Source organism: Pseudophryne corroboree, chromosome 5 (genome assembly GCF_028390025.1).
Source record: "Pseudophryne corroboree isolate aPseCor3 chromosome 5, aPseCor3.hap2, whole genome shotgun sequence".
NCBI classification, from domain to species: domain Eukaryota; kingdom Metazoa; phylum Chordata; class Amphibia; order Anura; family Myobatrachidae; genus Pseudophryne; species Pseudophryne corroboree.
In genome coordinates this window covers 120,583,841-120,608,202 of record NC_086448.1, presented here as the reverse complement: position 1 = coordinate 120,608,202, position 24,362 = coordinate 120,583,841, and the positions used below count along the sequence as shown (strand labels likewise).

Below are 24,362 nucleotides of genomic sequence, written 5' to 3'. Positions count from 1 at the left end.
AAACCTTTGGGGTTATCATGAGGAGCACCCCACGTTGATGGCTTATGGGACGTGAGTGCGGACACCTCTACGGAATTATATATATATATATGTGTGTGTAAAGCCAGTAGACTAATGGTGCAACCCCCATTTTTCACTCACTACCTCTTTTGGATATAACACCATATGTTCAGAGAAATGTGGTTTACAAAAGTACACAAGCAACAATCTTTGTATAGTGCATATAGTCCCTCTTTCCGCGATGTGGCATTCTTGACACTCCCCAAAGTTTCATAGTGGGTGGCAGCTCAGTCTCTCGATATACTGTTGGAAGACACGGTTTTGGTAATCTGGCGAAAAAGAAAAAAGACAGGTGCTTACTAGTGTAGTAATTTTGATTTATATTGACAGCACTGTAATATATTCTGCATACCATCACAGTGTCTTGATCTGTCACAATTAAATGAAGGCTGTAGTCACACTGGTCCTCAGGGGCGGGCCTTCAGTTATTTTTGATCGACTATATACTCCTAGTCGTGAGTCGTGGATCCTCTATACTCCTAGTCGTCCAATTATATATGAAGAAAAGATACTTGCATAGTGTAGTATATCAGTTAAAAGTAGAGATGAGCGGATTCGGTTTTACTCGGTTTTACTCGGTTCTCAAAACCGAATCTTATTGGCTATCCAAAACACGTGACATCCGTGAGCCAATAAGATGTCGTTTTGAGAACCGAGTAAAACCGAGTAAAACCGAATCCGCTCATCTCTAGTTAAAAGTAGAATGATCTTTATGTATACAAGCACATATAATTACCAAAAATAGGAATAAATTCAACTTATCTGTATCTACAATGCAGCATGGAAATCCAGAAAGATCAATGCATTTCACCCCCTTCAGAGGCTTGTTCAAGGGTAAATAACATTTTCAATAATAGGCATATATATCTCTAATAATCATGTCTAATTACTGCAGATTAGTGGCCGGAAATTAGTATTTCCAGTCAATACTGGAACCGTAAGTCCGTCATAACCGGATGTACCTTAACACTATTTCTAAAAGATAGTAATTAATATGGGGTATGTTAGAGGTTTTCCCCTCCTTTCTATGTTCCCCCTGTTTTGTGTGTGGCATCACTAAGAGCCAGAACCTAGATAGGATGAACTCATATATGGTATAAAGAAGAATGAGAAGAAGGAACTAATCTCCTTCATCACTCAATATAACTATGATGAAAAATAAAAAAGACCCTGGGAAAACATTGGAAAATCCTAAAAATGGATCCAGTGTTAAGTAACATCCATCCGGAGAAACCAGATTTAATTTTTACAAAATCACGGAACTTAAAAGAGGCGCAATGAGGTAGCTGACTGTGTGAGTAAGATAAGCGACCCTAGTGGCCGACACAAACACCGGGCCCATCTAGGAGTGGCACTGCAGTGTCACGCAGGATGGCCCTTCCAAAAAACCCTCCCCAAACAGCACATGACGCAAAGAAAAATAAAAGAAAAAAGAGGTGCAAGATGGAATTGTCCTTGGGCCCTCCCACCCACCCTTATGTTGTATAAACAGGACATGCACACTTTAACCAACCCATCATTTCAGTGACAGGGTCTGCCACACGACTGTGACTGATATGACGGGTTGGTTTGGACCCCCCCCAAAAAAGAAGCAATTAATCTCTCCTTGCACAAACTGGTTCTACAGAGGCAAGATGTCCACCTCATCATCATCCTCCGATATATCACCGTGTACATCCCCCTCCTCACAGATTATCAATTCGTCCCCACTGGAATCCACCATCTCAGCTCCCTGTGTACTTTGTGGAGGCAATTGCTGCTGGTCAATGTCTCCGCGGAGGAATTGATTATAATTCATTTTAATGAACATCATCTTCTCCACATTTTCTGGATGTAACCTCGTACGCCGATTGCTGACAAGGTGAGCGGCGGCACTAAACACTCTTTCGGAGTACACACTTGTGGGAGGGCAACTTAGGTAGAATAAAGCCAGTTTGTGCAAGGGCCTCCAAATTGCCTCTTTTTCCTGCCAGTATAAGTACGGACTGTGTGACGTGCCTACTTGGATGCGGTCACTCATATAATCCTCCACCATTCTTTCAATGTTGAGAGAATCATATGCAGTGACAGTAGACGACATGTCCGTAATCGTTGTCAGGTCCTTCAGTCCGGACCAGATGTCAGCATCAGCAGTCGCTCCAGACTGCCCTGTATCACCGCCAGCGGGTGGGCTCGGAATTCTGAACCTTTTCCTCGCACCCCCAGTTGCGGGAGAATGTGAAGGAGGAGATGTTGACAGGTCGTGTTCCGCTTGACTTGACAATTTTCTCACCAGCAGGTCTTTCAACCCCAGCAGACTTGTGTCTGCCGGAAAGAGAGATCCAAGGTAGGCTTTAAATCTAGGATCGAGCACGGTGGCCAAAATGTAGTGCTCTGATTTCAACAGATTGACCACCCGTGAATCCTTGTTAAGCGAATTAAGGGCTCCATCCACAAGTCCCACATGCCTAGCGGAATCGCTCCGTGTTAGCTCCTCCTTCAATGTCTCCAGCTTCTTCTGCAAAAGCCTGATGAGGGGAATGACCTGACTCAGGCTGGCAGTGTCTGAACTGACTTCACGTGTGGCAAGTTCAAAGGGCATCAGAACCTTGCACAACGTTGAAATCATTCTCCACTGCGCTTGAGACAGGTGCATTCCACCTCCTATATCGTGCTCAATTGTATAGGCTTGAATGGCCTTTTGCTGCTCCTCCAACCTCTGAAGCATATAGAGGGTTGAATTCCACCTCGTTACCACTTCTTGCTTCAGATGATGGCAGGGCAGGTTCAGTAGTTTTTGGTGGTGCTCCAGTCTTCTGTACGTGGTGCCTGTACGCCGAAAGTGTCCCGCAATTCTTCTGGCCACCGACAGCATCTCTTGCACGCCCCTGTCGTTTTTTAAAAAATTCTGCACCACCAAATTCAAGGTATGTGCAAAACATGGGACGTGCTGGAATTTGCCCATATTTAATGCACACACAATATTGCTGGCGTTGTCCGATGCCACAAATCCACAGGAGAGTCCAATTGGGGTAAGCCATTCCGCGATGATCTTCCTCAGTTGCCGTAAGAGGTTTTCAGCTGTGTGCGTATTCTGGAAAGCGGTGATACAAAGCGTAGCCTGCCTAGGAAAGAGTTGGCGTTTGCGAGATGCTGCTACTGGTGCCGCCGCTGCTGTTCTTGCGGCGGGAGTCCATACATCTACCCAGTGGGCTGTCACAGTCATATAGTCCTGACCCTGCCCTGCTCCACTTGTCCACATGTCCGTGGTTAAGTGGACATTGGGTCCAGCTGCATTTTTTAGGACACTGGTGAGTCTTTTTCTGAGGTCCGTGTACATTTTCGGTATCGCCTGCCTAGAGAAGTGGAACCTAGATGGTATTTGGTAACGGGGGCACACTGCCTCAATAAATTGTCTAGTACCCTGTGAACTAACGGCGGATACCGGACGCACGTCTAACACCAACATAGTTGTCAAGGCCTCAGTTATCCGCTTTGCAGCAGGATGACTGCTGTGATATTTCATCTTCCTCGCAAAGGACTGTTGAACAGTCAATTGCTTACTGGAAGTAGTACAAGTGGGCTTACGACTTCCCCTCTGGGATGACCATCGACTCCCAGCAGCAACAACAGCAGCGCCAGCAGCAGTAGGCGTTACACGCAAGGATGCATCAGAGGAATCCCAGGCAGGAGAGGACTCGTCAGAATTGCCAGTGACATGGCCTGCAGGACTATTGGCATTCCTGGGGAAGGAGGAAATTGACACTGAGGGAGTTGGTGGGGTGGTTTGCGTGAGCTTGGTTACAAGAGGAAGGGATTTACTGGTCAGTGGACTGCTTCCGCTGTCACCCAAAGTTTTTGAACTTGTCACTGACTTATTATGAATGCGCTGCAGGTGACGTATAAGGGAGGATGTTCCGAGGTGGTTAACGTCCTTACCCCTACTTATTACAGCTTGACAAAGGGAACACACGGCTTGACACCTGTTGTCCGCATTTCTGTTGAAATAGTTCCACACCGAAGAGCTGATTTTTTTGGTATTTTCACCAGGCATGTCAACGGCCATATTCCTCCCACGGACAACAGGTGTCTCCCCGGGTGCCTGACTTAAACAAACCACCTCACCATCAGAATCCTCCTGGTCAATTTCCTCCCCAGCGCCAGCAACACCCATATCCTCCTCATCCTGGTGTACTTCAACACTGACATCTTCAATCTGACTATCAGGAACTGGACTGCGGGTGCTCCTTCCAGCACTTGCAGGGGGCGTGCAAATGGTGGAAGGCGCATGCTCTTCACGTCCAGTGTTGGGAAGGTCAGGCATCGCAACCGACACAATTGGACTCTCCTTGTGGATTTGGGATTTCGAAGAACGCACAGTTCTTTGCGGTGCTACTGCTTTTGCCAGCTTGAGTCTTTTCATTTTTCTAGCGAGAGGCTGAGTGCCTCCATCCTCATGTGAAGCTGAACCACTAGCCATGAACATAGGCCAGGGCCTCAGCCGTTCCTTGCCACTCCGTGTGGTAAATGGCATATTGGCAAGTTTACGCTTCTCCTCCGACAATTTTATTTTAGGTTTTGGAGTCCTTTTTTTACTGATATTTGGTGTTTTGGATTTGACATGCTCTGTACTATGACATTGGGCATCGGCCTTGGCAGACGACGTTGCTGGCATTTCATCGTCTCGGCCATGACTAGTGGCAGCAGCTTCAGCACGAGGTGGAAGTGGATCTTGATCTTTCCCTAATTTTGGAACCTCAACATTTTTGTTCTCCATATTTTAATAGGCACAACTAAAAGGCACCTCAGGTAAACAATGGAGATGGATGGATACTAGTATACAATTATGAATGGACTGCCGAGTGCCGACACAGAGGTAGCTACAGCCGTGGACTACCGTACTGTACTGTGTCTGCTGCTAATATAGACTGGATGATAATGAGATGTAGTATGTATGTATAAAGAAGAAAGGAAAAAAACCACGGGTAGGTGGTATACAATTATGGACGGACTGCCGAGTGCCGACACAGAGGTAGCTACAGCCGTGGACTACCATACTGTACTGTGTCTGCTGCTAATATAGACTGGATGATAATGAGATGTAGTATGTATAAAGAAGAAAAAAAAAAAACACGGGTAGGTGGTATACAATTATGGATGGACTGCCGAGTGCCGACACAGAGGTAGCTACAGCCGTGGACTACCGTACTGTACTGTGTCTGCTGCTAATATAGACTGGTTGATAATGAGATGTAGTATGTATGTATAAAGAAGAAAGAAAAAAACCACGGGTAGGTGGTATACAATTATGGATGGACTGCCGAGTGCCGACACAGAGGTAGCTACAGCCGTGGACTACTGTACTGTGTCTGCTGCTAATATATACTGGTTGATAATGAGATGTAGTATGTATGTATAAAGAAAAAAAAACCACGGGTAGGTGGTATACAATTATGGATGGACTGCCGAGTGCCGACACAGAGGTAGCTACAGCCGTGGACTACCGTACTGTACTGTGTCTGCTGCTAATATAGACTGGATGATAATGAGATGTAGTATGTATAAAGAAGAAAGAAAAAAAAAACCACGGGTAGGTGGTATACAATTATGGATGGACTGCCAAGTGCCGACACAGAGGTAGCTACAGCCGTGGACTACCGTACTGTACTGTGTCTGCTGCTAATATAGACTGGATGATAATGAGATGTAGTATGTATGTATAAAGAAGAAAGAAAAAAAAAACACGGGTAGGTGGTATACAATTATGGACGGACTCCCGAGTGCCGACACAGAGGTAGCTACAGCCGTGGACTACCGTACTGTACTGTGTCTGCTGCTAATATAGACTGGTTGATAATGAGATGTAGTATGTATGTATAAAGAAGAAAGAAAAAAAAAACCACGGGTAGGTGGTATACAATTATGGATGGACTGCCAAGTGCCGACACAGAGGTAGCTACAGCCGTGGACTACCGTACTGTACTGTGTCTGCTGCTAATATAGACTGGATGATAATGAGATGTAGTATGTATAAAGAAGAAAGAAAAAAAAACCACGGGTAGGTGGTATACAATTATGGATGGACTGCCGAGTGCCGACACAGAGGTAGCTACAGCCGTGGACTACCGTACTGTACTGTGTCTGCTGCTAATATAGACTGGATGATAATGAGATGTAGTATGTATGTATAAAGAAGAAAGAAAAAAAAACCACGGGTAGGTGGTATACAATTATGGATGGACTGCCGAGTGCCGACACAGAGGTAGCTACAGCCGTGGACTACCGTACTGTACTGTGTCTGCTGCTAATATAGACTGGTTGATAATGAGATGTAGTATGTATAAAGAAGAAAGAAAAAAAAACCACGGGTAGGTGGTATACAATTATGGATGGACAGCCAAGTGCCGACACAGAGGTAGCTACAGCCGTGGACTACCGTACTGTACTGTGGCTGCTGCTAATATAGACTGGATGATAATGAGATGTAGTATGTATGTATAAAGAAGAAAGAAAAAAAAACACGGGTAGGTGGTATACAATTATGGACGGACTGCCGAGTGCCGACACAGAGGTAGCTACAGCCGTGGACTACCGTACTGTACTGTGTCTGCTGCTAATATAGACTGGATGATAATGAGATGTAGTATGTATAAAGAAGAAAGAAAAAAAAACCACGGGTAGGTGGTATACAATTATGGATGGACTGCCGAGTGCCGACACAGAGGTAGCTACAGCCGTGGACTACCGTACTGTACTGTGTCTGCTGCTAATATAGACTGGTTGATAATGAGATGTAGTATGTATGTATAAAGAAGAAAGAAAAAAAAACCACGGGTAGGTGGTATACAATTATGGACGGACTGCCGAGTGCCGACACAGAGGTAGCTACAGCCGTGGACTACCGTACTGTACTGTGTCTGCTGCTAATATAGACTGGATGATAATGAGATGTAGTATGTATAAAGAAGAAAGAAAAAAAAAACCACGGGTAGGTGGTATACAATTATGGATGGACTGCCGAGTGCCGACACAGAGGTAGCTACAGCCGTGGACTACCGTACTGTACTGTGTCTGCTGCTAATATAGACTGGATGATAATGAGATGTAGTATGTATAAAGAAGAAAGAAAAGAAAAACCACGGGTAGGTGGTATACAATTATGGATGGACTGCCGAGTGCCGACACAGAGGTAGCTACAGCCGTGAACTACCGTACTGTGTCTGCTGCGACTGGATGATAAATAATGATATAAAAAATATATATATATCACTACTGCAGCCGGACAGGTATATATTATATAATGACGGACCTGCTGGACACTGTCTGTCAGCAGAATGAGTTTTTTATAGAATAAAAAAAAAAACACCACACAAGTCACACGACGAGTGTTTAACTTTTTCAGGCAATCACAATATAGTATACTATACTGGTGGTCAGTGTGGTCAGGTCACTGGTCAGTCACACTGGCAGTGGCACTCCTGCCTGCAGCAAAAGTGTGCACTGTTTAATTTTAATAATATGTATGTACTCCTGGCTCCTGCTATAACCTATAACTGCTCCCCAGTCTCCCCCACAATTAAGCTGTGTGAGCACAGTCAGATATTATACATAGATGATGCAGCACACTGGGCTGAGCACAGATATGGTATGTGACTGAGTCACTGTGTATCGTTTTTTTCAGGCAGAGAACGGATTATATTAAATAAAACTGCACTGGTGGTCACTGGTCAGTGGTCAGTCACTAGTAAACTCTGCACTCTCTAGTACTCCTAAACTCCAGTAAATCAAGTGTCTCTGTCTCAATCTCACTCTCTCTCTTCTAATCTAAATGGAGAGGACGCCAGCCACGTCCTCTCTCTATCAATCTCAATGCACGTGTGAAAATGGCGGCGACGCGCGGCTCCTTATATAGAATCCGAGTCTCGCGAGAATCCGACAGCGTCATGATGACGTTCGGGCGCGCTCGGGTTAACCGAGCAAGGCGGGAAGATCCGAGTCGCTCGGACCCGTGTAAAAAAACATGAAGTTCGGGCGGGTTCGGATTCCGAGGAACCGAACCCGCTCATCTCTAATAAATACACCACATATAACCCCCAGGGCTATATGGATGTATTTTAACCCCTGCCAGAACTCACCAAAAAGCGGGAGAAAAGGCCGCCGAGAAGGGGGCGGAGCCTATCTCCTCAGCACACGGGCGCCATTTTCCATCACAGCTCCGCTGGAAGGACGTCTCCCTGACTCTCCCCTGCTGTCCGGCACTACAGAAAAGGGTAAAAAATAGAGGGGGGCACTAATTTGGCGCAGTTTTAATACTAACAGCAGCTATAAAGGGAAAAGCACATTTTATAGTGGTATTCCTGTCTATATATAGCGCTCTGGTGTGTGCTGGCATACTCTCCCTCTGTCTCCCCAAGGGGCTAGTGGGGTCCTGTCCTCTATCAGAGCATTCCCTGTGTGTGTGCGGTGTGTCGGTACGATTGTATCGACATGTTTGAGGAGGAAAATGAGATGGAGGCGGAGCAATTGCCTATTATAGAGTTGTCACCCCCTAGGGAGTCGACACCTGAGTGGATGAGCTTATGGAAGGAATTGCGTGACAGTGTCAGCTCTTTACGACAGACAGTTGACGACATGAGACAGCCGGCTACTCAGCTTGTGCCTGTCCAGGGGTCTCAAACGCCATCAGGGGCTTTAAAACGCCCGTTACCTCAAATGGCAGACACAGACACGGATACTGACTCCAGTGTCGATGATGAGGAGACAAACGTGACTTCCACTAGGGCCACACGTTACATGATTGAAGCAATGAAAAATGTATTGCATATCTCTGATAATACAAGTACCACTAAAAAGTAGAGATGAGCGCCTGAAATTTTTCGGGTTTTGTGTTTTGGTTTTGGGTTCGGTTCCGCGGCCGTGTTTTGGGTTCGAACGCGTTTTGGCAAAACCTCACCGAATTATTTTTGTCGGATTCGGGTGTGTTTTGGATTCGGGTGTTTTTTTCCAAAAACACTAAAAAACAGCTTAAATCATAGAATTTGGGGGTCATTTTGATCCCAAAGTATTATTAACCTCAAAAACCATAATTTACACTCATTTTCAGTCTATTCTGAATACCTCACACCTCACAATATTATTTTTAGTCCTAAAATTTGCACCGAGGTCGCTGTGTGAGTAAGATAAGCGACCCTAGTGGCCGACACAAACACCGGGCCCATCTAGGAGTGGCACTGCAGTGTCACGCAGGATGTCCCTTCCAAAAAACCCTCCCCAAACAGCACATGACGCAAAGAAAAAAAGAGGCGCAATGAGGTAGCTGTGTGAGTAAGATTAGCGACCCTAGTGGCCGACACAAACACCGGGCCCATCTAGGAGTGGCACTGCAGTGTCACGCAGGATGGCCCTTCCAAAAAACCCTCCCCAAACAGCACATGACGCAAAGAAAAAAAGAGGCGCAATGAGGTAGCTGACTGTGTGAGTAAGATTAGCGACCCTAGTGGCCGACACAAACACCGGGCACATCTAGGAGTGGCACTGCAGTGTCACGCAGGATGTCCCTTCCAAAAAACCCTCCCCAAACAGCACATGACGCAAAGAAAAAAAGAGGCGCAATGAGGTAGCTGTGTGAGTAAGATTAGCGACCCTAGTGGCCGACACAAACACCGGGCCCATCTAGGAGTGGCACTGCAGTGTCACGCAGGATGTCCCTTCCAAAAAACCCTCCCCAATCAGCACATGATGCAAAGAAAAAGAAAAGAAAAAAGAGGTGCAAGATGGAATTATCCTTGGGCCCTCCCACCCACCCTTATGTTGTATAAACAAAACAGGACATGCACACTTTAACCAACCCATCATTTCAGTGACAGGGTCTGCCACACGACTGTGACTGATATGACGGGTTGGTTTGGACCCCCCCCAAAAAAGAAGCAATTAATCTCTCCTTGCACAAACTGGCTCTACAGAGGCAAGATGTCCACCTCATCTTCACCCTCCGATATATCACCGTGTACATCCCCCTCCTCACAGATTATCAATTCGTCCCCACTGGAATCCACCATCTCAGCTCCCTGTGTACTTTGTGGAGGCAATTGCTGCTGGTCAATGTCTCCGCGGAGGAATTGATTATAATTCATTTTAATGAACATCATCTTCTCCACATTTTCTGGATGTAACCTCGTACGCCGATTGCTGACAAGGTGAGCGGCGGCACTAAACACTCTTTCGGAGTACACACTTGTGGGAGGGCAACTTAGGTAGAATAAAGCCAGTTTGTGCAAGGGCCTCCAAATTGCCTCTTTTTCCTGCCAGTATAAGTACGGACTGTGTGACGTGCCTACTTGGATGCGGTCACTCATATAATCCTCCACCATTCTATCAATGTTGAGAGAATCATATGCAGTGACAGTAGACGACATGTCCGTAATCGTTGTCAGGTCCTTCAGTCCGGACCAGATGTCAGCATCAGCAGTCGCTCCAGACTGCCCTGCATCACCGCCAGCGGGTGGGCTCGGAATTCTGAGCCTTTTCCTCGCACCCCCAGTTGCGGGAGAATGTGAAGGAGGAGATGTTGACAGGTCGCGTTCCGCTTGACTTGACAATTTTGTCACCAGCAGGTCTTTCAACCCCAGCAGACCTGTGTCTGCCGGAAAGAGAGATCCAAGGTAGGCTTTAAATCTAGGATCGAGCACGGTGGCCAAAATGTAGTGCTCTGATTTCAACAGATTGACCACCCGTGAATCCTTGTTAAGCGAATTAAGGGCTGCATCCACAAGTCCCACATGCCTAGCGGAATCGCTCCGTGTTAGCTCCTTCTTCAATGCCTCCAGCTTCTTCTGCAAAAGCCTGATGAGGGGAATGACCTGACTCAGGCTGGCAGTGTCTGAACTGACTTCACGTGTGGCAAGTTCAAAGGGCATCAGAACCTTGCACAACGTTGAAATCATTCTCCACTGCACTTGAGACAGGTGCATTCCATCTCCTATATCGTGCTCAATTGTATAGGCTTGAATGGCCTTTTGCTGCTCCTCCAACCTCTGAAGCATATAGAGGGTTGAATTCCACCTCGTTACCACTTCTTGCTTCAGATGATGGCAGGGCAGGTTCAGTAGTTTTTGGTGGTGCTCCAGTCTTCTGTACGTGGTGCCTGTACGCCGAAAGTGTCCCGCAATTCTTCTGGCCACCGACAGCATCTCTTGCACACCCCTGTCGTTTTTTAAAAAATTCTGCACCACCAAATTCAAGGTATGTGCAAAACATGGGACGTGCTGGAATTTGCCCATATTTAATGCACACACAATATTGCTGGCGTTGTCCGATGCCACAAATCCACAGGAGAGTCCAATTGGGGTAAGCCATTCCGCGATGATCTTCCTCAGTTGCCGTAAGAGGTTTTCAGCTGTGTGCGTATTCTGGAAAGCGGTGATACAAAGCGTAGCCTGCCTAGGAAAGAGTTGGCGTTTGCGAGATGCTGCTACTGGTGCCGCCGCTGCTGTTCTTGCGGCGGGAGTCCATACATCTACCCAGTGGGCTGTCACAGTCATATAGTCCTGACCCTGCCCTGCTCCACTTGTCCACATGTCCGTGGTTAAGTGGACATTGGGTACAACTGCATTTTTTAGGACACTGGTGAGTCTTTTTCTGACGTCCGTGTACATTCTCGGTATCGCCTGCCTAGAGAAGTGGAACCTAGATGGTATTTGGTAACGGGGGCACACTGCCTCAATAAATTGTCTAGTTCCCTGTGAACTAACGGCGGATACCGGACGCACGTCTAACACCAACATAGTTGTCAAGGACTCAGTTATCCGCTTTGCAGTAGGATGACTGCTGTGATATTTCATCTTCCTCGCAAAGGACTGTTGAACAGTCAATTGCTTACTGGAAGTAGTACAAGTGGGCTTACGACTTCCCCTCTGGGATGACCATCGACTCCCAGCGGCAACAACAGCAGCGCCAGCAGCAGTAGGCGTTACACGCAAGGATGCATCGGAGGAATCCCAGGCAGGAGAGGACTCGTCAGACTTGCCAGTGACATGGCCTGCAGGACTATTGGCATTCCTGGGGAAGGAGGAAATTGACACTGAGGGAGTTGGTGGGGTGGTTTGCGTGAGCTTGGTTACAAGAGGAAGGGATTTACTGGTCAGTGGACTGCTTCCGCTGTCACCCAAAGTTTTTGAACTTGTCACTGACTTATTATGAATGCGCTGCAGGTGACGTATAAGGGAGGATGTTCCGAGGTGGTTAACGTCCTTACCCCTACTTATTACAGCTTGACAAAGGGAACACACGGCTTGACACCTGTTGTCCGCATTTCTGGTGAAATACCTCCACACCGAAGAGCTGATTTTTTTGGTATTTTCACCTGGCATGTCAACGGCCATATTCCTCCCACGGACAACAGGTGTCTCCCCGGGTGCCTGACTTAAACAAACCACCTCACCATCAGAATCCTTCTGGTCAATTTCCTCCCCAGCGCCAGCAACACCCATATCCTCCTCATCCTGGTGTACTTCAACACTGACATCTTCAATCTGACTATCAGGAACTGGACTGCGGGTGCTCCTTCCAGCACTTGCAGGGGGCATGCAAATAGTGGAAGGCGCATGCTCTTCACGTCCAGTGTTGGGAAGGTCAGGCATCGCAAACGACACAATTGGACTCTCCTTGTGGATTTGGGATTTCAAAGAACGCACAGTTCTTTGCGGTGCTTTTGCCAGCTTGAGTCTTTTCAGTTTTCTAGCGAGAGGCTGAGTGCTTCCATCCTCATGTGAAGCTGAACCACTAGCCATGAACATAGGCCAGGGCCTCAGCCGTTCCTTGCCACTCCGTGTGGTAAATGGCATATTGGCAAGTTTACGCTTCTCCTCCGACAATTTTATTTTAGGTTTTGGAGTCCTTTTCTTTCTGATATTTGGTGTTTTGGATTTGACATGCTCTGTACTATGACATTGGGCATCGGCCTTGGCAGACGACGTTGCTGGCATTTCATCGTCTCGGCCATGACTAGTGGCAGCAGCTTCAGCACGAGGTGGAAGTGGATCTTGATCTTTCCCTAATTTTGGAACCTCAACTTTTTTGTTCTCCATATTTTATAGGCAGAACTAAAAGGCACCTCAGGTAAACAATGGAGATGGATGGATTGGATACTAGTATACAATTATGGACGGACTGCCACGGTTAGGTGGTATAAAAAAACCACGGTTAGGTGGTATATATTGTAATACAATTATGGATGGACGGACTGCCTGCCGAGTGCCGACACAGAGGTAGCCACAGCCGTGAACTACCGCACTGTACACTGGTTGATAAAGAGATAGTAGTATACTCGTAACAACTAGTATGACACTATGACGGTATAAAGAATGAAAAAAAAACCACGGTTAGGTGGTATATATTATAATAATACAATTATGGATGGACGGACTGCCTGCCGAGTTCCGACACAGAGGTAGCCACAGCCGTGAACTACCGCACTGTACACTGGTTGATAAAGAGATAGTAGTATACTCGTAACAACTAGTATGACTGACTATGACGGTATAAAGAATGGAAAAAAAAACACGGTTAGGTGGTATATATTGTAATACAATTATGGATGGACGGACTGCCTGCCGAGTTCCGACACAGAGGTAGCCACAGCCGTGAACTACCGCACTGTACACTGGTTGATAAAGAGATAGTAGTATACTCGTAACAACTAGTATGACTGACTATGACGGTATAAAGAATGAAAAAAAAACCACGGTTAGGTGGTATATATTGTAATACAATTATGGATGGACGGACTGCCTGCCGAGTTCCGACACAGAGGTAGCCACAGCCGTGAACTACCGCACTGTACACTGGTTGATAAAGAGATAGTAGTATACTCGTAACAACTAGTATGACTGACTATGACGGTATAAAGAATGAAAAAAAAACCACGGTTAGGTGGTATATATTATAATACAATTATGGATGGACGGACTGCCTGCCGACTGCCGACACAGAGGTAGCCACAGCCGTGAACTACCGCACTGTACACTGGTTGATAAAGAGATAGTAGTATACTCGTAACAACTAGTATGACACTATGACGGTATAAAGAATGAAAAAAAAACCACGGTTAGGTGGTATATATTATAATACAATTATGGATGGACGGACTGCCTGCCGACTGCCGACACAGAGGTAGCCACAGCCGTGAACTACCGCACTGTACACTGGTTGATAAAGAGATAGTAGTATACTCGTAACAACTAGTATGACACTATGACGGTATAAAGAATGAAAAAAAAACCACGGTTAGGTGGTATATATTATAATACAATTATGGATGGACGGACTGCCTGCCGAGTGCCGACACAGAGGTAGCCACAGCCGTGAACTACCGCACTGTACACTGGTTGATAAAGAGATAGTAGTATACTCGTAACAACTAGTATGACTGACTATGACGGTATAAAGAATGAAAAAAAAACCACGGTTAGGTGGTATATATTATAATACAATTATGGATGGACGGACTGCCTGCCGACTGCCGACACAGAGGTAGCCACAGCCGTGAACTACCGCACTGTACACTGGTTGATAAAGAGATAGTAGTATACTCGTAACAACTAGTATGACACTATGACGGTATAAAGAATGAAAAAAAAACCACGGTTAGGTGGTATATAATTATACAATTATGGATGGACGGACTGCCTGCCGACTGCCGACACAGAGGTAGCCACAGCCGTGAACTACCGCACTGTACTGTGTCTGCTGCTAATATAGACTGGTTGATAAAGAGATAGTATACAACAATATACTACTATACTGGTGGTCAGACACTGGTCACCACTAGTCACACTGGCAGTGGCACTCCTGCAGCAAAAGTGTGCACTGTTTAATTTTAAATTAATATAATATTATGTACTCCTGGCTCCTGCTATAACAACCTGCAGTGCTCCCCAGTCTCCCCCACAATTATTATAAGCTTTTATACATTGATGTGCAGCACACTGGGCTGAGCTGAGTGCACACAGACTGAGTCACACTGTGTGACTGCTGTGTATCGTTTTTTTCAGGCAGAGAACGGATATAGCAGAGAACGGATATATTAAATAAAAGTTAACTTAACAACAACTGCACTGGTCACTGTGGTAAACTCTGTCTGCACAATCTCTCTCTCTCTCTCTCTCTTCTAATCTATTCTAATGGAGAGGACGCCAGCCACGTCCTCTCCCTATCAATCTCAATGCACGTGTGAAAATGGCGGCGACGCGCGGCTCCTTATATAGAATCCGAGTCTCGCGAGAATCCGACAGCGTCATGATGACGTTCGGGCGCGCTCGGGTTAACCGAGCAAGGCGGGAAGATCCGAGTCGCTCGGACCCGTGAAAAAAAAAGTGAAGTTCGTGCGGGTTCGGATTCAAAGAAACCGAACCCGCTCATCTCTACTAAAAAGGGTATTATGTTTGGTGAGAAAAAACTGCCTGTAGTTTTTCCTGTATCTGAGGAATTAAATGAAGTGTGTGATGAGGCGTGGGTTTCCCCCGATAAAAAGCTGATAATTCCTAAAAGGTTATTAGCATCGTACCCTTTCCCGCCAGAGGATAGGGCACATTGGGAAACACCCCCTAGGGTGGATAAAGCGCTCACACGCTTGTCTACACAGGTAGCACTACCCTCTCCTGATACGGCCGCCCTAAAGGAACCTGCCGATAGAAAGCTGGAGAATATCCTAAAATGTATATACACTCACACGGGTGTTATACTGCGACCAGCAATCGCCTCAGCCTGGATGTGCAGTGCGGGCCTGGCGTGGTCGGATTCCCTGACTGAAAATATTGATACCCTAGATAGGGACAGTATATTACTGACTATAGAGCATTTGAAGGATGCATTTCTATATATGCGTGATGCACAGAGGGATATTTGCCGACTGGCATCAAGAGTTAGCGCGCTGTCCATTTCTGCAAGAAGAGGTTTATGGACGCGGCAGTGGTCAGGTGATGCGGATTCTAAAAGGCACATGGAAGTATTGCCTTATAAGGGGGAGGAGTTATTTGGGGTAGGTCTATCAGATCTGGTAGCCACGGCAACTGCTGGAAAATCCACATTTTTACCCCAGGTAGCTTCTCAACCTAAGAAGATGCCGTATTATCAGGCGCAGTCCTTTCGGCCCCATAAGGGCAAGCGGGCAAAAGGCGCCTCATTTCTGTTCCGTGGCAGAGGGAGAGGAAAAAGGCTGCAACAAACAGCCAGTTCCCAGGAACAAAAGCCCTCTCCCGCCTCCGCAAAGTCCTCAGCATGACGCTGGGGCTTTACAAGCGGACTCAGGCACGGTGGGGGCCCGTCTCAAGAAGTTCAGTGCGCAGTGGGCCCACTCGCAAGTGGACCCCTGGATCCTTCAGGTGGTATCTCAGGGGTACAAATTGGAATTCGAGACGTCTCCCCCTCGCCGTTTTCTAAAGTCTGCTTTACCAACGTCTCCCTCAGACAGGGAGGCAGTATTGGAAGCCATTCACAAGCTGTATTCCCAGCAGGTGATAATCAAGGTACCCCTCCTACAACAGGGAAAGGGGTACTATTCCACACTATTTGTGGTACCGAAGCCGGACGGCTCGGTGAGACCAATTTTAAACCTAAAATCCTTGAACACTTACATACAAAGGTTCAAATTCAAGATGGAGTCACTCAGAGCAGTGATTGCAAACCTGGAAGAAGGGGACTATATGGTGTCTCTGGACATCAAAGATGCTTACCTACATGTCCCAATTTACCCTTCTCACCAAGGGTACCTCAGGTTTGTGGTACAGAACTGTCACTATCAGTTTCAGACGCTGCCGTTTGGATTGTCCACGGCACCAAGGTAATGGCCGAAATGATGATACTCCTTCGAAGGAAGGGAGTTTTAGTTATCCCTTACTTGGACGATCTCCTGATAAGGGCAAGATCCAGTTGGAAGTCGGGGTAGCACTATCTCAGATAGTGCTGCGCCAGCACGGTTGGATTCTCAATATTCCAAAATCGCAGCTGATCCCGACGACACGACTTCTATTCCTAGGGATGATCCTGGACACAGTCCAGAAAAAGGTGTTTCTCCCGGAGGAGAAAGCCAGGGAGTTATCCGAACTAGTCAGAAATCTCCTAAAACCAGGCCAAGTCTCAGTGCATCAATGCACAAGGGTCCTGGGAAAGATGGTGGCTTCTTACGAAGCAATCCCATTCGGCAGATTCCACGCAAGAACCTTCCAGTGGGATCTGCTAGACAAATGGTCCGGGTCGCATCTTCAGATGCATCAGCGGATAATCTTGTCACCAAGGACAAGGGTGTCTCTCCTGTGGTGGTTGCAGAGTGCTCATCTTCTAGAGGGCCGCAGTTTCGGCATTCAGGACTGGGTCCTGGTGACCACGGATGCCAGCCTGAGAGGCTGGGGAGCAGTCACACAGGGAAGAAATTTCCAGGGCTTGTGGTCAAGCCTGGAGATATCACTTCACATAAATATCCTGGAGCTAAGGGCCATCTACAATGCTCTAAGCCTAGCAAGACCTCTGCTTCAAGGTCAGCCGGTGCTGATCCAGTCAGACAACATCACGGCAGTCGCCCACGTAAACAGACAGGGCGGCACAAGAAGCAGGAGGGCAATGGCAGAAGTTGCAAGGATTCTTCGCTGGGCGGAAAATCATGTGATAGCACTGTCAGCAGTGTTCATTCCGGGAGTGGACAACTGGGAAGCAGACTTCCTCAGCAGACACAACCTCCACCCGGGAGAGTGGGGACTTCACCCAGAAGTCTTCCACATGATTGTGAACCGTTGGGAAAAACCAAAGGTGGACATGATGGCGTCCCGCCTCAACAAAAAACTAGACAGGTATTGCGCCAGGTCAAGGGACCCTCAGGCAATAGCTGTGGACGCTCTGGTAACACCGTGGGTGTACCAGTCAGTGTATGTGTTCCCTCCTCTGCCTCTCATACCCAAGGTACTGAGAATCATAAGAAGGAGAGGAGTAAGGACTATACTCGTGGCTCCAGATTGGCCAAGAAGGACTTGGTACCCGGAACTTCAAGAGATGCTCACAGAGGATCCGTGGCCTCTACCTCTAAGAAAGGACCTGCTCCAGCAGGGACCCTGTCTGTTCCAAGACTTACCGTGGCTGCGTTTGACGGCATGGCGGTTGAACGCCGGATCCTGAAGGAAAAAGGCATTCCGGATGAAGTCATCCCTACCCTGATCAAAGCCAGGAAGGATGTAACCGTACAGCATTATCACCGTATTTGGCGTAAATATGTTGCGTGGTGCGAGGCAAGGAAGGCCCCTACAGAGGAATTTCAACTGGGTCGTTTCCTGCATTTCCTGCAAACAGGACTGTCTATGGGCCTAAAATTAGGGTCCATTAAGGTTCAAATTTCGGCCCTGTCGATTTTCTTCCAGAAAGAACTGGCTTCAGTTCCTGAAGTTCAGACGTTTGTCAAGGGGGTACTGCATATACAGCCTCCTTTTGTGCCTCCAGTGGCACCTTGGGATCTCAATGTAGTTTTGGGGTTCCTAAAATCACATTGGTTTGAACCACTCACCACTGTTGACTTAAAATATCTCACATGGAAAGTGGTAATGCTGTTGGCCCTGGCTTCAGCCAGGCGTGTCTCAGAATTGGCGGCTTTATCCTATAAAAGCCCTTACCTAATTTTTCATACGGACAGGGCAGAATTGAGGACTAGTCCTCAATTTCTCCCTAAGGTGGTTTCAGCGTTTCACTTGAACCAGCCTATTGTGGTACCTGCGGCTACTAGGGACTTGGAGGACTCCAAGTTGCTGGACGTAGTCAGGGCCCTGAAAATATATGTTTCCAGGACGGCTGGAGTCAGAAAATCTGACTCGCTGTTTATCCTGTATGCACCCAACAAGCTGGGTGCTCCTGCTTCTAAGCAGACTATTGCTCGTTGGATTTGTAGTACAATTCAGCTTGCACATTCTGTGGCAGGCCTGCCACAGCCAAAATCTGTAAAAGCCCATTCCACAAGGAAGGTGGGCTCATCTTGGACGGCTGCCCGAGGGGTCTCGGCTTTACAACTTTGCCGAGCAGCTACTTGGTCAGGGGCAAACACGTTTGCTAAATTCTACAAATTTGATACCCTGGCTGAGGAGGACCTGGAGTTCTCTCATTCGGTGCTGCAGAGTCATCCGCACTCTCCCGCCCGTTTGGGAGCTTTGGTATAATCCCCATGGTCCTTACGGAGTTCCCAGCATCCACTAGGACGTCAGAGAAAATAAGAATTTACTTACCGATAATTCTATTTCTCGTAGTCCGTAGTGGATGCTGGGCGCCCATCCCAAGTGCGGATTGTCTGCAATACTTGTACATATTGTTACAAAAATCTGGTTATTATTGTTGTGAGCCATCTTTTCAGAGGCTCCTCTGTTATCATGCTGTTAACTGGGTTCAGATCACAGGTTGTACGGTGTGATTGGTGTGGCTGGTATGAGTCTTACCCGGGATTCAAAATCCTTCCTTATTGTGTACGCTCGTCCGGGCACAGTATCCTAACTGAGGCTTGGAGGAGGGTCATAGGGGGAGGAGCCAGTGCACACCAGGTAGTCCTAAAGCTTTACTTTTGTGCCCAGTCTCCTGCGGAGCCGCTATTCCCCATGGTCCTTACGGAGTTCCCAGCATCCACTACGGACTACGAGAAATAGAATTATCGGTAAGTAAATTCTTATTTTTAGAGATGTGCGGCGGGCACTTTTCGTGTTTTGTGTTTTGGTTTTGGATCTGGATCCCCGCAAATGTTTTGGATCTGGATTGGTTTTGCCAAAACCACCCTTTCGGTTTTTGGTTTTGAATCTGGATGATTTAAAAAAAAAACACAAAAACAGCTAAAATCTAAGAATTTGTGGGTAATTTTGATCCTACGGTATTATTAACCCCAATAACATTCATTTCCACTCATTTCCAGTCTATTCTGAACACCTCACATTATTGTTTTTAGGCCAAAAGGTTGCACTAAGGTCGCTGGATGACTAAGCTAAGTGACCCAAGTGGGCGGCACAAACACCTGGCCCATCTAGGAGTGGCACTGCAGTGGCAGACAGGATGGCACTTTTAAAAACTAGGACCAAAAAAGCACATAATACAAAAAAGAAAAAGAGGTGCAATGAGGCCGAGGGATGACTAAGCAAAGCGACCCAAGTGGGCGGCACAAACACCTGGGCAATCTAGGAGTGGAACTGCAGTTGCAGACAGAATGGCAGTTTTAAAAACTAGGCCCCAAACAGCACATAATGCAAAGAAAAAATAAAAGGTGCAAGATGGAATTGTCCTTGGGCCCTCCCACCCATCCTTATGTTGTATAAACAGGACATGTACACATTAACAAACCAATCATTTCAGCTACAGGGTCTGCCACACGACTGTGGCTGAAATGATTGGTTTGTTTGGGCCCCCACAAAAAAGAGCAATTAATCCGCCCCAAAAAAGAAGCAATTCATCTCTCCTTGCACAAACTGGCTCTACAGAAGCAAGATGTCATTCTCGTACTTATCCTCCAATTCCTCACCCCTTTCAGTGTGTACATCCTCCTCCTCACAGAGTATTAATTCGTCCCCTCTGGAATACACCATCACAGGTCCCTGTGTACTTTCTGGAGGCAATTGCTGATAAATGTCCTCCTGGAGGAATTTATCATTCATTTTGATGAACATCATCTTCTCCACATTTTGTGGAAGTAACCTACGCCGATCGCTGACAAGGTTACCGGCTGCACTAAACACTCTTTCGGAGTACACACTGGAGGGGGTTGGGGCAACTTAGGTAAAATAAAGGCAGTTTGTGCAAGGGCATCCAAATTGCCTCTTTGTCCTGCCAGTATGCATATGGACTGTCTGACATGCCTACTTGTATGCTGTCACCCATATAATCCTCCACCATTCTTTCAATGGTGACAGCATCATAAAAATTAATTGTATGTGCAAAAAATGGGACTTGCTGGAATTTGCCCAGATGTAATGCACGCACAATATTGGTGGCATTGTCCTATATCACAAATCCCCAGGAGAGTTTAAGCGGGGTAAGCCATTGTGCAATGATGTCCCTCAGTTTCCGTAAGAGGTTGTCAGTGGTGTGCCTCTTATGGAAACCGGTGATACACAGCGTAGCCTGCCTAGGAATAAGCTGGCGTTTGTGAGATGCTGCTAATGGTGCCGCTGCTGTTGTTGCTGCGGGAGGCAATACATCTACCCAGTGGGCTGTCATAGTTATGTAGTCCTAAGTTTGCCCTACTCCACTTGTCCACATTTCCGTGGTTAAGTGGACACTAGGTACAACCGCATTTTTCAGGACACTGAGGACACTTTTTCTGACGTCTCTGTACATTCTTGGTATCGCCTGCCTAGTGAAGTGGAACCTAGATGGGATTTGGTACCAGGTACACACTACCTCCATCAATTGTCTAAATCCCACTGCATCAATGGCGAATACCGGATGCACGTCTAACACCAACATAGCTGTCAAGGCCTCAGTTATCCGCTTTGCAACAGGATGACTGCTGTCATATTTCATCTTCCTCGCAAAGGACTGTTGGACAGTCAATTGCTTAGTTGGAATAGAACAAGCGGTCTTCCGACTTCCCCTCTGGGATGACAATCGACTCCCAGCAGCGGCAGAAGCAGCAGTAGGCATACCACTCAAGGATTCTCCGAAGGAATCCCGGTTAGAAGAGGACTCGTCAGTCATGCCAGTGACTGGCCTGCAGGACTACTGACGTTCATGACTGAGGAGGAAATTGACGTTGAGGAAGTTGGTGGTGTGGCTTGCAGGACCTTGGGTACAAGAGGAAGAAGGGATTTAAGTGTCAGTGGACTGCTTACGCTCTTACCCAAAGTTTCTGAACTTGACAATGACTTCTGATGAATGAGCTGTAGGTGACGTATAAGGGAGAATGTTCCTAGGTGGTTAACGTCCTAACCCATACTTATTACGGATTGACAAAGGCAACACACGGCTTGACACCTGTTGTCCGGATTTGTGGAGAAATAATTCCACACCGAAGAGGTGGCTTTTTTGGTATTTTGCCCAGGCATGACAATGGGCTTATTCATCCCACGGACAACAACTGTTTTCTCCGGTGCCTGATTTAAACAAACCACCTCACCATCAGAATCCTCCTCGTCAACTTCCTCCCCAGCACCAGCAACACCCATATCCTCATCCTGGTGTGTCACGATCCTGACTGTAGTTCTTGTATTTGGTGACTTACCCCTGCCATCTGTCCTGGATCCTGTGCCTTTTTGCTCACTGAGATAAACAGCTTGCCAGCACCATGAGTTTCCTGAGTTCTCTGCCTGGAAGGTAATAGTTAATGAGCTCCACCTGAGGTGATCTCCTGTGTAAGTCTGAATTCAGCAATCTGAAGTTTAGGCTTAAAAGCCAGCATCCTCTGTTTGCAGAAGTTCAGGTTTCAGTGTTCTCTCGGCCTGCTAGGCCTCACTCCACATTACAGCCTAGTCTAGAGTACTCACATGACAGTGACTGTTCACCTGACCCAGAGCTGTCCAATCCTCTGCCAGCCTGAGACTCTCTGAATCACCTGACACTGCTCACCAATCACCAAGCACCAGGAAGTATAAGTCGGGAGACTGAGGGGTATATTTACTAAGGTCCCGATTTTGACCGAGATGCCGTTTTTTCTTCAAAGTGTCATCTCTGTAATTTACTAAGCAGAAATCACGGCAGTGATGAGGCCATTCGTATTTTTTTGCAAGTCCAAGAATAAAAATACGAATGAATACACCATCGGTCAAAACGCGGCTGTTTAGATATGAATCTCGGTCATTTACTAACAATTCGTATTTGTAATGTCTACCGTGAAAATGCATTTGCGGCCGTGAAAAAATACAAATCGTAAAAAAGTCCTAAAAAAAAAACAAGACCTGCTTTTGAGAAGCGTGTTTACATGTGTAGTCAATTATCCATTACTCACACCTGAATGTTTGGCCCTATAAAAGGGTCCCAGGCACAATTGGAAATTCTCTCACTCTGAAATGGCGGCTGTGGTGTGTGCTACAGATTTACTGGTTGCTGGGGGATACCTGAGACTGGTCCATGAGTCTGGAAGAAATCTGGGCCAGGTAAGTGAACATGGTCAGCAGGTTGTACAGGTGCCGCGGAGGCTGCGCCAGCCACGTTTTTTTAGGGGTCGTTTAAACTTAAACGCATTGTCTGATGATAGGGTCATACAGATGTTTCGCCTAAATAGAAACAACATTTTCCGACTGTATGACCTTGTCAAACTGGGACTAGACCCTGAGACAGCACGCTCTCGCTCTGTCTCAGGCCTGCACAAACTCCTGGCTGTGTTACACTTTATGGCTACTGGGAGATTCCAGGCTGTGTCAGGCGACGTTATTGGTATCTCCCAGCCCACCTTTTCTACATTTTTGAATCAGATGATTTGAAAAATACATACACGTCTATGTCTAAGTGTTGCTTCTGTAAGGTCTTATAACACAGTATTGTATTGAATACAGATCATGACACTCACCTTAGATTTATTAATGTCCACTCAGGTTTTGGATGTCTTGGAACCACATATAAATGCCTCTATCTGCTTCCCTACTCAGGAGTCGCAGTGGCATGCTGTCAGGGTAGCTTTCTATGAGCTTGCTCACATGCCCAATGTGCTGGGGGCCATAGATTGCACACACGTTGAGCTGAGACCACCTAGGGGCCGACAATATATATATACTAATCGGCATTCTAGCCAATCAACTAATGTCCAGGTGGTTTGTGATGCAAATCTCAAAATTATGAGTGTGGTTGCGTGTTACCCTGGCGGCTGCCATGACTCCTTCATCCTCAGTCAGTCATCTCTCTTTGATAAATTTGAGGACGGACAAATGCCTGATGGCTGGCTGCTGGGTATGTTCAAAGTGTGTTGTGTGCATGTGTGTTAACTACAAACACCATTTTTGTTTGGGTTAATTATTCATCAGACACATGTACTAATGTTGCCTATATCTGTATTTCAGGTGATGGGGGTTATGGCTGCTACTCTTGGCTACTGACTCCATTGTCCCAACCTGATTCTCCTGCTGAACACAGTTACAATCATGCACATAAGGCTACGCGGAATGTGATAGAAAGATGTTTTGGGGTGCTGAAATCTAGGTTTCGGTGTCTGGATAAATCTGCAGGCCTTTTGTTGTATAGTCCCTCCAAGGTGACTAGGATTGTGTTCTGCTGCTGTTTTCTATATAATCTGTGTTTGAATCAACATCTGGCACATGATGATGAAGAAAACAGTCAGCAAGCAGAGGAGTTAGAAACATCTGGTGACAGTGTGAGTACAGATGTAGGGA

General features: G+C 46.7%; 1 long non-coding RNA gene across 1 annotated transcript in view; it reads left to right on the top strand.

Annotated features, from left to right (window-relative positions):
• The window catches only part of LOC134927339 (uncharacterized), a 55,641-nt gene that overhangs the window by 29,242 nt on the left and 2,037 nt on the right, over positions 1-24,362 (top strand). The window lies entirely within an intron of this gene.